Source organism: Bos indicus, chromosome 9 (genome assembly GCF_029378745.1).
Source record: "Bos indicus isolate NIAB-ARS_2022 breed Sahiwal x Tharparkar chromosome 9, NIAB-ARS_B.indTharparkar_mat_pri_1.0, whole genome shotgun sequence".
NCBI lineage: Eukaryota > Metazoa > Chordata > Mammalia > Artiodactyla > Bovidae > Bos > Bos indicus.
This window is the reverse complement of record NC_091768.1, coordinates 74,726,587-74,738,816: the sequence shown is the minus strand read 5'-3', so window position 1 is coordinate 74,738,816 and position 12,230 is coordinate 74,726,587. Positions and strand designations below refer to the sequence as shown.

The 12,230-nt window shown below is 42.9% G+C and overlaps 1 protein-coding gene across 1 annotated transcript in view; it reads left to right on the top strand.

Moving 5' to 3' along the window:
• Positions 1 to 12,230, top strand: part of MAP7 (microtubule associated protein 7) — a 176,518-nt gene that overhangs the window by 228 nt on the left and 164,060 nt on the right. The gene's annotated exons all lie outside the window — the stretch shown is intronic.

Here is a 12,230-nt window from a genome sequence, read left to right as displayed (position 1 = left end):
GCGCTCCCCTCCCCCGCCCGGCCGCGGCCCGGAACGGCCGGCTCGGAGCGCGCTGGCTCTCCGCCCTCCGCCGCCGCGCGTCGATCGCGCGGCCCCGGCGCCCAAGTTCGCTGGCGCCCGGCCGCAGCCAGGGCCGCACCTCTCGCGCTCCAGCTCGACTTCCCCCAACAGGTGGAAGCGCGCCAGGGAGCGCGGGCTGGAGGAGGAAATAGGGAGACGCCGGTCCTCCTCTCCCACCTGCCAGTCAGGGTCTAATTCGGTTGAATGGGGAAATCCTGTTCCCCCAACCAAACCAGCAGCCGGAAAATCCTTGTCCAGGTGCGGCTCGCAGGATTATCCTTTTCTGCGCAAACCTTCTCGCTTTAACTGGCGCGCCGGGTGCCGGGGTCGCCCGACACGGCGGACGCAGCCCAGAGCTCCGGAGCGATTGTCCTGGGGTCCGCAGTTACGACGTTGGTCACGAGAAGACTGAGATCGGGGGGTTGGGAAGCAGGGGGCTGCTTTCGGGATGGTGGAGGCCTGCGGGTGGTGGTGGGGGTCTCAGAGATTTGCTAACTTGAAAGGATCCTCAACAGTTCATGTTTTCAGTCAGTGCACCAACCATAGGTGGGAACATCGTCTCGGCCCCTCCGAAAGCGGTACAGAGGAACCCCCCTCCCTCCACTTCCAAGCCGCGGTTGGGGGCAGGAGCTCACATCCCCGAGAGCATTAAGTCTCCCCCGCCCCCCTCGATTCCCGCCCCTCGAGATCATTTCTTCTTGCAGATCCACCTCTCTTTTCTAGTCCCCTCTTCTATTCTTGGCCAGTAAACTGTTTCTGGTACCTTCCTACACTTGGGGGCGATGAGGCAGATTCTTATTTTAAAAAAGCCGTGCCAATTGCAGGCTCCCCAATTAAGTTGAGTTTTCTGCTTACACATAATCGGAAACAATTGTCACCTAAATTTGAGACTCCCTCCGCCCTCAAAAGAGAGGTATTGACTTAGAAGGTGTGCTTCTATTAATGCGACAGGTCCGGGAAAGCTGTAACCGTATTTGCAAATGAATCTTTTCAGCTACGTAGAGTCGGGGCACCTAAAGTCTGAAGACTTAATACCTGAGATTAAGACAAGGAATCTTGAACTTGTTTACTTTGAAGTCACGCTACTTCCTGAAGGGTGATTTATTTTGTCTTACTGTATTTGAAAGATTGGCAGGTCATTATTTTGGTTTGGGGTGGGGAAGGGGTGGCTAAGAGGACGTGCCTTTGTAAATGCTTTAGGGAACTTGATAAACTGGGTTCTGAGGGTTAGTGCAGCAGGAGGGCAGTATCCTCATTAAGAATATAAACGGTTTGGTGCCTAATCTGCACAAAGGAAAAAACAACAGCAACAACAACAAAAAAACTGCTTCTGAAGCAAAATTGTTCCAGTGAGTTAATACACACGTTTTATGCTAAAAATAATAAATAAGCATTTCCTAGAATTTGCACATGAACAAGATTTTCAGATGTTAGTGAATTACAAACTAGTTTTATTCAGTGCTCAGGCATGTTTACCAAGGAACTGGTCATGCTTCTAACAATTAACATACAAATCAACCATGTGGCTGTCAGTGAACTATTTTCTTTATGAAAAGGGCAATTTAACCATCTCCTTCATAGAAAACAATTCTTTCACATCTCTTCCTGGAAACTTCAGTTTCCAAAGGACAAGTTTTATATATAGTCTTTTGAATAACTGTAGTTTAGTTGATAAAGATGGAGAAGGAAATGGCAACCCACTCCAGTATTCTTGCCTGGAGAATCCCAGGGACAGGGGAGCCTGGTGGGCTGCTGTCTGTGGGGTCGCACAGAGTCAGACACAACTGAAGTGACTTGGCAGCAGCAGCAGTTGATAAAGAATCTGCCTGCAATGCAGGAGACCAGGGTTTGATCCCTGGGCTGGGAAGATCCCCCCAGAGAAGGAAATGGCTACCCACTCCAATATTCTTGCCTGGAGAATCCCATGGACAGAGGAGCCTGACAGCCTACGGTTCATGGGATCACAAGTGTTGGACATGACTTAGTGACTAAACCACCATAGTTTAACTAAGCTTATTTCTGGCTCACATCTTTTTCCTATTTTTCTACCCCTGGATTACTGTTATGGCTTTTCATGGTCAGAATACCTTTGTGATTAGGTGCCAAAGAAAGAATAAAGGTGAAAAAAATATATTTAAATCTGGTTGGCAGTTGTTTGAGGATTGTAACAACTTAGGAAGTTTTTCATATATTTAAAATATGTGACCTATACCTGAATATCAAACTTCAGTGTAGTACTTTTCTTCTTGTGGATGTATTTAATATTAACATACAAATGCTGCAAGTTTTTTTTTTTTTAATAATTACAGGATTATATTGAGGTAGGTTTTGGGGGATGGGGTGGGAATTTCTGTCTTTTATTACCATCAAGAGGAGAACATTGCCACCTTAAAGGGCAACATTTGTTGAAGGATTCATTTTATTCCCTTTTAGATCAGGTTATTAGGTTATTGGGCTTCCCTGGTGGCTCCGATGGTGAGGAATCCACCTGCAATGCAGGAGACCTGGGTTTGATTCCTGGGTTGGGAAGATCCTCTGGAGGAGGGCATGGCAACCCACTCCAGAATTCTTGCCTGAAGAATTCCACGGACAGAGGAGCCTGGCAGGCTACAGTCCATCGGGTCGCAAAGATTTGGACATGACTGAGTGACTTGAGCACGTACAGCACGTTAGGTTATTAGGAGGTAGAGCCCATTCTTAAATGTCTTAGTTTTTCTGTCCCTGAAAAGACTGTGGTCCAACTTTAGGGCAATTTAGATTAGAATCTCAGGTGATTATAAAAGTAACACCTGTAATGTGTTCATTATTATGTGTGTGTGTGTGTGTGTGTGTGTGTGTGTGTGTGTGTATCAAAGATGGGTTGAAATTGGCAGTATACCATCTATAAAATGAGACTTTTTAAAGAATATTGAAAATTAGAATATAAAAATCATATTTCTTTCAGCATTCAGAACTGTATTTCTGTCAGCATATGTTTATTTTCTACTCAAAAGTAGTCAAGTCACATTCTTTATGATGAATTTTTTATTTTTTCTTTAAAACGAACCATTCTTTCCACTTGTGTTGCCATAACCAATCGTAGGCAAGAACTGAGCAAAATAATTGACTTGGAAACAAGTTTTCAGTTTCACCACTAGAGGATGTCAAGTCTATTCAGGTTATTTTGTGTAACAGATTGAAATTCACGAAATTGCCTCTGCCCAGGCTTTGTGTATTTAATTTTATACTAGTGCTCAAGAACTGTGAAAGTGAGTGTGCAGAGCTAATTTGTCAATTTAATAACTTCCTTAAAAAAAGCCTATTTAATTAAAACCAAATCTAGAGCTGCTCTTGACTAATCCGTGAGAGCACACTTTCATACACTGGGGATAAGTTAATACCGATGACCTGTGAAATCTGTTGACACTCCTTTGGGGGAAATCACTTAGAACCTGGAATTGGGCTTTTTCTCTCGTTAGCAGGCAGCGCTGTGGAAAAACATTGACCTTTTGTGTGATCTTGTTCATGACTCTTCACTGTGTTTTTTCCAAATTATAAAGTGGTATTTGAGATCTTACATTTCAGGGTCTGCAAATAAAAATTGTTAGGTGGGGTTCAGATGGCATTAAACTCATCCATTTTGAAATTCACATCCTAGAGCTAGTAATGCCTCATTCGGGTGAATAGATAACTTTTCCCCTGTTATATTTTAGTTAATATAGTTATACATCTTGCTAAGCAGAAGGGAAGTATTATTAGACTAGGCCTTTAGGCTCAGGAGCCTGCATTTAATTGATGCGTTAGTTAGGCATGTGTGTGAATCACTAATTTACATTGGCATGTGCTGTAAAAAAGAATTCTAACATCTTCATCTCCTGGGGCATGAAAAATAATCATTTGAAAGGGTTTTTTTGGCTGTATTGAGTCTGCACTGTTGCATGTAGGCCACTGTCTAGCTGTGGTGCCACAGGCTTCTCACTGAGGTGGCTTCTCTTGTGGAGCACAGGCTCTAGGCTGCATGGGCTTCAGTAGTTGCGACTTGCGGACCCTAGAACATGCAGGCTTCAGTAGTCGTGGCACACAAGTTTAGTTGCTCCGTGGCATGTGGGATCTTCCCGGACCAGGGATCGAACTCATGTCCCCTGCATTGGCAGGTGGATTCTTATCCATTGAGCCACCAGGGAAGTCCCTGGGGCTATTTTTTTTTTTTAACTCAAGTCTATTAATATGAATTGAAAATATTAAGGTTTAGAATAATTTAAGCAAGAAATATGTACCTTCTCAAAAACATAATAGTGACTGAAAGGTTGATAAAGACATGATCCTTAGATTACAAAAGAAAAACAAAACCCACAAGCAAATAATTACAGGGTTATGAGGAGTTCAGTGAAGAAAGAATTACTTCTAAGCTGTGGCCTTTCATCAGGGAGGATGTACTGGGTATAGTAATTAACTTAAACTTTTAAAATAGGTAAATGGCATATAAAGTTGAATGAAGGGAGGAGAGAAAAATAAAGGTGCAGATGTGGAAAAAAGCAAAATTTGGGTCCTATTGAGTCGTGTGAAGTTCAGCGTCAAAGAATCTAGAAGACGGATTAGGAATGAAGGCACGTTGAGGCCGTATTGTTGAGTGATCAAGCTCAGAGGTTAGTACATGATTCTGCAGGCAATGAGAAACTGTTGATGACTCCTAAGGATAACATATCTTGATAAAGTGTGATAAATTAGATAATTCTCTATCTGTGGATCTTGAAAGCTTCATTAGCAAGATCTGGCGCAAGTGCTCAGCTGTGCATTTTGGAAGTCTACGGTCCCTTCATCAAGGAAAGCCATTCCCTTGATTGAATTTTGCTGCTTTGGGAAGGGTATCAGGGGCAAGGGGAGGAGGGAGTTTATGAGAACATACATGTAGTCAGTCAGATCAGCCAAATCTCTGGCGATCAGGAGGGGAATTGGTATTCTACCCACGTGATCCTCATTTTGAAGTAGTGTTGTAGAGTAGGGGAGGCACTTAAGAAGAACGCATGCGGTGATGTACAGACCAGCTTTGAAGTTCCTGAAGGAACCTCCTGGGCAGGCGCTGGGCTGGCACTATGGCATGGCAGTGAAAGTGGGAAGAGAATGATTTAATTCAAGATTCTATAGAGGCATGTGTCCAAGGATGCAGGTAAAACATTGACATTTAAGGTTATACTCCAAGTTTGAGTTGGGTTCATTTGTTTAAGGGCGGCAGGAATATAGTCATGAGGAGGACCAGGTTTTGGTGGGAGAACTAGACAAACCTCTGCTTTAAACACAGAGGTTTGAGCTGCAAGGGAGAGATGCAAGTAAAATGTTTAATGGACACCTAGAAGGGTGGGAATAAGGAGAAAATGAAGGTTGGGACTCTGGGCAGATTCATTCCATAAGGGGAATGGAATGGAGACCTTGAAAATGAGGAGGGTTCTGCAAGGAAAACTGAAAGGTGGTGAGACGACACTTCAAGGACAGGAGGTGGAAAACCAGAAAGTAGGAGAAGCATAACTGAGCAGTGCTGAACCAGCCAAGGGAGAGGGATGAGCTGGTCAAGGATTCAGACACTGAAGAGAAAAGAGAGCACTTGGTGCTGTTACTGGGTAGTCACTGATCACCCCCAGAGTTGGGGCATTTCAGAGTGGGGGACGTAGCAGATTATGTGATTAATAGACTAGCAGTTGAAAAGTAAAGATAGCCAATTTAAAAGACTCTCCATAAAATACACTGGTGAAAAGAAAAAGTGTAAAATCCTTGAAATTTTTCTTATTAAAACTTTTGAATATGCACACAGCTTATTGTTTTGGGGGTGTGTGTGATTCATTGAGTTTTGTCGAATGTATAGTCATGTAACTACCTCTATCGTAATGATCCAGAAGAGTTCTCTCACCCCAGAAAATTCCCTCTTGTGGCTCCTCTGTGATCCAGCTGTCCTATCCTTAATGCCTGGCAACCACTGATCTGCTCACCATCCTAGTTTTGCCTCTTCCAGAATGTCATAAAAGTGGCATCCTACACATAGACTTCTGAGTCTGAATTTTTTTCACTTAACATAATGCATTTGAGATTCAACTGTGTTGGGGGTATCAGAAACATTGGATATTTCCGGGCTTTGGTGGTATAAATGTTGCTGCAAACACTTAGGTACAAGGTTTTCTTATTTATCTAAGGGAAATACCTGGGAGTGGAATTGCTGACTCACAGGTACCTACATGTTTATAAGAAACTGATGAACTTTTCTCCGTAGTGGCTGTGCAGTCTTGCATTTCTACAAGCAGTGTATATGAGTCTTACTTGCTCTGCATCCTTGTCAATACTTGTTACATTTAGTTTTGGTTTTTAGACATTGCACCAAGTTCTTTGAGTAAAGCAATGTACACCTCAAAGTAAATTGGTGCCCTTCGGGATACTGCATGATGTTCACTTGAACCAGGAAAACCCGTGGAGGTGCTCCCAGAGCCCAGGGTGTAATGAGGATTTATTTGGCTCAAATGTCATTGGCTTCTTTTTTTCCATAGTATTTATTTCTTGTGGAGTTTCCATGCTGAAGTTGATGATGAACAGGAGTGTTGTCATACAGCACATCCCATGCTAGTCCAAGTTCTCCTGCTTAGGGTCTGTCTTCCAATCCCTTGAAATATGGCTTTCCAGAATTTGGAACTTTTTTTCCTCTTTTTTTTTTTTTTCAGTAAGAAAGTTGGAAGTATTACTATAACTTGTTTCTTTGTTGGCAGAATTTATATTGGCCAACTCAGTATCAGTTCTCAGTTATGAAGTGTACTTGTAGAGCTTTGTCAAAAGTCTTGATAATGTCTTTGGACCTTTAATCACTGAGCATGGTCTATGGTTCTATAAGCTAAATGTGTATGGTGTTCAGGCCTATTCTTTTCTAGAAAAACAAGTTTAAAAAATTTTTAATGATGTATAGTTGATTTACAGTGTTCTAATTTCTACTGTACAGCAAAGTGACTCAATTATACACATGTATACATTGTTTTTTATACTTCCCATTATGGTTTATCCCAGAATATTGAATGTCGTTCCCTGTGCCATATAGTAGACCTTGTCGTCTATCAATTCCATTCTATAGGTAATAGTTTGCATCTACTAACCCCAAACTCCCAGTTCATCCTCCCCACCCCCCCGCCCCTTTGCAGCCACAAGTCTGTACTGTCTGTGAGTCTATTTCTATTTTGCAGATAGGTTCATTTGTGGCATATTGTAAACTCCACAACTGTTATTTGTCTCTTTTTGACTTACCTCACTTTGTGTGATCATCTCTAGTTGCTTCCATGTTGCTGCAGATGAATGTGGGTATGCAAAATGAAGCAGAAAGGAAGCTAAGTGAAATGCATTTGGTATCTATGAACTGGGCTTTGCAAGCGTATTTAGTAAAACTGTGATATTTCAGTTTAGAGTATTGAGATTTGGGATGTCTTACTTTCTACTGTGACTTTTTTAATGCTCTAAAAGTCTCCTTTTTAGAACTGGCTTTGTGGTACACAGAAATATCTTTTACTATGGCATAGCTTTCCACGTGTACAACCTGTATCCCTGACACCATTGTTATAGTTTAGGAAAAGTTGAAATTCCAAGGTGCAATTCTAGAAGGAACCCCCTTTCTTTTAGTGTTCCTACAACCCAACACAAGGCCTGTTTGGGTGGACAGTAATGTGCATAGTAATCGGCTGTAGTGAAAACACCTGACTCCTTTTCAAGGTTTTAATCCAGGCAGGCCTCTGTTTCCCAGAAGCTCCTGACCTCTTTAGTGCGGCAGACATACCAAACAGGGCCTGGTTGCCTGCTTCCGTCATTCCTGCTGGGTTGGATTATTTTCACAGTAGATGCTCTAAGGTAGTACACCCCATGGCCCTGCTGGGTTTATTTAAATATAGCTCCGTCCTTGCCACAAGGTCATGTTGTTGAACCATTTATTGAGGTCATGTGCTGGAACATCGTTGGTTCAGATCATTGGTTCTCACTCACCTTGGGTAGTCTCAGTTGGCTATCACCTGGGGACCTTTTAAATACTCGGTACCCATGCTGCACCCTAGACAATTATCTGAGACTCTCTAGGGGTAGGAGGCAGGTGGCAGTATTTAAAGAAAAATTCCCCAGGTGGTTCCAGTGTGCAATCAAGATTCATAACTACTTTAGATCCATTTCTACTTAATGCTCTTCCAGTTGACCTTAGGTTTAATTTGGAGGTGTTGAGTGTGTCTTATGAAAACCACCTGGAAAATTGTAACAGCTACTGCCCTCCAACTATTGAGCTTACTCTCTTATTTTAGCCCAGTCATTTTCTTTCTAAGGAAAGAGAAGTAAATATGGGTATGAGTCCACTTGAATAGCCAAGTATATGTACACACATATTCTGGGACATATTTATGCACTTTATTATCTGAATATGTTCAGGTAGACACAATGTTAAGTAATTAGCTTTCTTTTTGTCTACTTTGCTCAGTTGCTACACTGCCTTCCTCCTCCTCCTCCTCAAAATAAAGTTCAGTTTCGGGTAGATAACTAAAGGGTTCTTTTTGTAGACAATTGTCCCAGAGATCTCCATGGTGACCCGTGAACTCTAATCACCAGGTGCCTGGCGGGAGACCAGCCCTTGTTTCTTCCGTCTGTAAATAACTGGCACCAGGATGACCTTAGCCTTGATGCTCTCCCCTTCCGTCTCATACCTGACCTGATGCCAGTGCCCTCTGGGCTGATCTTTCCTTCACCTCTTCTTTCTCCTCATTCCATGATATTTTACCAAAGGCTTGGTCTGGAAAGCTCTGCTCTTTTCATTTTGCAATTTTTCTCAATAGTATTATTCACATCTATGGCTTTGAACCTCACCTCACATGACTGTCTCTGATTTTGTTGTGTCAGAACCTCTAGAGACAGTTCTGAGTTGCAGTTGTGTGTGCTTGCAAGGCTCTGTGGTGCCATCCATTGTGATTGGAAGCCCTTTCCGAGAGGGCTTGCCTTTGGCAGAACTGCTGCTGCTAAGTCGCTTCAGTCGTGTCCGACTCTGTGTGACCCCATAGACGGCAGCCCACCAGGCTCCCCTGTCCCTGGGATTCTCCAGGCAAGAACACTGGAGTGGGTTGCCATTTCCTTCTCCAATGCATGAAAGTGAAAAGTGAAAGTGAAGTCGCTCAGCTGTGTCTGACTCTTTGTGACCTCATGGACTGCAGCCCACCAGGCTCCTCCGTCCATGGGATTTTCCAGGCAAGTGCACTGGAGTGGGTGCCTACTCCGTTGGCAGAACTGGTCTCCTCTTTTCTGCTCCTTGCAGCTGGTGCCTGCTAAACTGTAAAATACAAGGCCAAAACAGAAAGGACAGTAGGGGTGATGCAATGGCAATGATCCCTGTAGAAGAGGATCTTTTTTGTTGTTGTTTTTCTTCAAGATTATACTGAAACTGAGCACATGGAGAGACATATAGTCTTACTCTCAGAATTGACTGCCTAATTATTTAGGGACGATGCTAAACTATTACTTTGTGCTGGGGCTTCCCAGGTGGCTCAGTGGTAAAGAATCTGCCTGCCAATATATGAGAGACAGGTTCGATCCCTGGGTTGAGAAGATCCCCTGGAGAAGGAAATAACTACCCACTCCAGTATTCTTGCCTGGAAAATCTCATGGAGAAAGGAGCCTGGTGGTCTGCAGTCCATGGGATTGCAAAAGAATTGGACATGATTTAGTGACTAAACAACAACAAATTACTTTATGCTAGGACTCTGGGGTCTGGCTGCCTGGGTTGCAATCTCAGCTCTACTCCCCACCCCGACAAGCTGAGAGATATTGGATAAGTTATTTGATCATTCCTCTGTTTCTTCCTTTTTAAAACAGAGAAATTGGTAACAGCTTCATAGAGTGAGGATTAAATGAGTTAATGCACGTCAAACATGTAGATCAGTGTCTGACACAGCAAAGGCATGAAGTGTTATAATTACTGTGGTCATGACTATTAAGGATTAGTACTGCATCACTGTGACACTGTGGACCCTGGCATGCTCTCCCTTAAGCAAATTTTCTAATTGTGAAGTCTCCATAATAAGAGATTCAAATATAGTGCTGATTCAGGCTTAACAGCAGCTGTGGTCACAGGGCCATTGGCTTGTCCCAGGTATGGGAAGCGTCATCAAAGCACATGGGTGCTCCTCACCTGTCACAGTGTCGCACACAACCTCCCAGCAGAAGACTGTGACACACTGGCCTGTGAGACTCATGGACTGTGTTGTAATTGAGTCAGACAGCCATGCCAGCCCATCTTGGCTTATTTTTGTTTCCTTTGTATGGTATTCAAATGTGTTTTTATTAACATATTATAGTTCTAAATGTTCTTAAAGTGTGATTGCTATAGGATTATTGTACTTTACATGAAAGGTGGACTTCCATTCTTTTCAAACCACAAAGATGGACTTGCCTGGTTTGTATATCCTTAAGAAGTCACTGTCACTTCATTGAATGTCTTAGCTGGTAAAGAATCCACCTGCAATGCAGCAGACCCCAGTTTGATTCCTAGGTTGGGAAGATCCTTTGGAGAAGGGATAGCCTTACCCACTCCAGTATTCTTGGGCTTCCTTGGTAGCTCAGATGGTAAAGAATCCGCCTACAATGTGGGAGACCTGGATTCAGTCCCTGGGTTGGGAAGATCATCTAGAGAAGGGAACAACTACCCATTCTAGTATTCCAGCCTGGTGAAGTCCATGGACTGAATACTCCATTGGTTGTAAAGAGTCAGACACGACTAAGGGACTTTCGCTACGAGGAAAATAGAGGAAGCATATACAGCTTGCCTTCTGCTAACTTCCATTAGAAAGTTTGGGTTTCTTCAAAGTACAGACACGAAAGAGAAAATATCAGTAAGCTGTCTTATTTGTCAGTTTCCTATTGAATTTTATAAGAGACTTTCTTAAGTTACAGAGGCTCCATTTACAAGGCCAATTCTGGTTGTGTATGTGAGTGTGTGTCTTTGAGAAAGTGAGATATGCACACGTGCAGAGACATTTTCCCTAAGAAAACACTATCTCCTTCACCTTGCAATTTAGACTTTTATATCTTGAACTTAGTAAATCTTAAAATGTTACTTCCTTCAGGGGGTCCTGGGTTTAGATGACTTCAGATTGTGTTTATATATACAGTAGATACTGTGCTAATTGAACAAATATGCTTTTTGCCATCCTTTCTTAAAATTTGTATCATTCTTCAGTGAAAAAAATTAATATTGAAAATGACATTATTATATAATATGCTTAACACTAGAACAAACCCATTAATTTATCTTGCAACAGTGGCTTCCTACCATCTACCATCTCTGTGAAGATGCTCTTGTTGGTATATAGCAAGATGCATCCACATGCCTTGTCCAGAGACTTTGTGTTAAGCCCCAGGCTGAGAATCAGAAAGTAAAATACAAGTTGAAGAAATAGCTGTACAATAGAAAGAAAGCCGGAGAAGGCAATGGCACTGCACTCCAGTACTTTTGCCTGGAAAATCCCATGGACGGAGGAGCCTGGTGGGCTGCAGTCCATGGGGTCGATAGAGTCGGACACGACTGAGCGACTTCCCTTTCACTTTTCACGTTCATGCACTGGAGAAGGAAATGGCAACCCACTCCAGTGTTCTTGCCTGGAGAATCCCAGGGACGGGGAAGCCTGGTGGGCTGCCGTCTGTTGGGTCGCACAGAGTTGGACACGACTGAAGCGACGCAGCAGCAGCAGCAGAAAGAAAGCATGAAAATAGAGAAAAGGGAAATGGAGCTAAGGAGACCTATGAGAGGACAAATGTCGTAGTCTTCAATCCAATGAAGCCTCATGGGAAAGAACACTAGTTTGGCATTTCTAGTTGAATTTCTTGGTAGTCCAACTGTATTTGAAGTAGTCAGCTTTGAGAATGTCATCTTGTTTATTTACATTTGCCTGCTACCCTGAGCATGGAGGGAAAAAAAAAGAGTCCCCATCATCCACCAATTTGTACAACACAAGTCTAAACCATACACATGATTAGAACCTCATGTCATTGTGAAGGTGATAAAGGAGTCATTCAAGAAGGTTTTGGAAGAGGAGGAGCATAGAATGTCAGGAGGGAAGAGAAAAGGGCTATTCTAAATCTGGCTGCTGGTTCAGAAATAGGACTCAGTGTATGGCTCTTGGACACCTGTGAAGTTGAGTTCACACTGC